Source organism: Mirounga leonina, unplaced genomic scaffold (assembly GCF_011800145.1).
Source record: "Mirounga leonina isolate KUSES-001 unplaced genomic scaffold, KU_Mleo_1.0 Mir_104, whole genome shotgun sequence".
NCBI lineage: Eukaryota > Metazoa > Chordata > Mammalia > Carnivora > Phocidae > Mirounga > Mirounga leonina.
The window spans coordinates 22,032,039-22,033,159 of record NW_023270231.1 but is presented as its reverse complement, the minus strand read 5'-3'; positions in this window follow the sequence as shown (position 1 = coordinate 22,033,159).

Here is a 1,121-nt window from a genome sequence, read left to right as displayed (position 1 = left end):
CAACAGATAACTAACACAGATGGGCATAAAGCAACCTAGACCATACCACCTCCATGGCCTGGCCTCATCACTTCTCGGTTTCCCATTTAGCAATGGCAGGAAGACAAGATGCATCCCCTCCCAGTTGTGAAAACATACAGGGGATGGGAGGCTGTTGGGTGAGGAAAATGGCAATTGTTTGTGAGGTAAAAGGTAATCAAGTTTAAGGAGGACTTCTCTTACATCCGGAAATATTAACCTCTGGATGGGATTACCGAAAAAGGTAGTGGTAACTCCATTTTAAGAATTTTCTTTCAGATTGAACAAATTCTGAGTATGTGGTAGGCAGCTGGGATTTAGCTCTGCTCTAAGGCTCCTTTCTCTTAATAAAAGTTGAGGGTAAGTAGGAAACTTAACCAAAATCTGAGATGTGCATGAATTTCAAAAGTAACTCCCCAGCATAAATGTCCCTCCTGACACACGTGTGCCAAGACTCAAGATTTCTCAGAAAGCATCTGACCCCCACTTTCCAGAAGCTGAGTGCCCAGTTGGAGCTGCGCCCTCTTTTGCTCCTCTCCCTTCTCTCTGGCCTTTATCTCAGAGGCCTGTGCCTTAGCCTCTGTTCACGTGAACCTGAAGTATCTGGACCCAGCCAGCCACTTCAGCAACTTGTGGTAAGCCAGGTGAAGTTTCACGTCATTGTGGAGGAGGAGGGAGCAGCTGCATTTCTTATGCACAGGGAGAGGATGCACCCCCCTGAATTTCTGGGTTGCGGGGTCACAGGAGACCTCCAGAAGATTCTGATGATGCCATCTCATCATGCGCTAGATCCCAGGTAGCATTTGGGATTAAGCATTAATGACTTAAAATCCTGTCTCAAATGTTTATCTTCCTCCAAGTGGAAGCCTTTTATCTGTGTATAAGCGCAAATATTCCGTGAAGAAGTGAGGTCTGGTATATTTTGGATAAAGAATGCCACAGCCTAGCCCCTAATCACGTAGAACCTTCAGAAGGGAACACGCGTGAAAGGCAGAGCTGATAGATGCCCTTCAGCCTACTCTGGGGTCTCTGAGAACACACGAATTACCATGAACCAGCGAAAGCATTCAAAAGTAGCCCTCTCCAATGATGAGCCAAGCCAG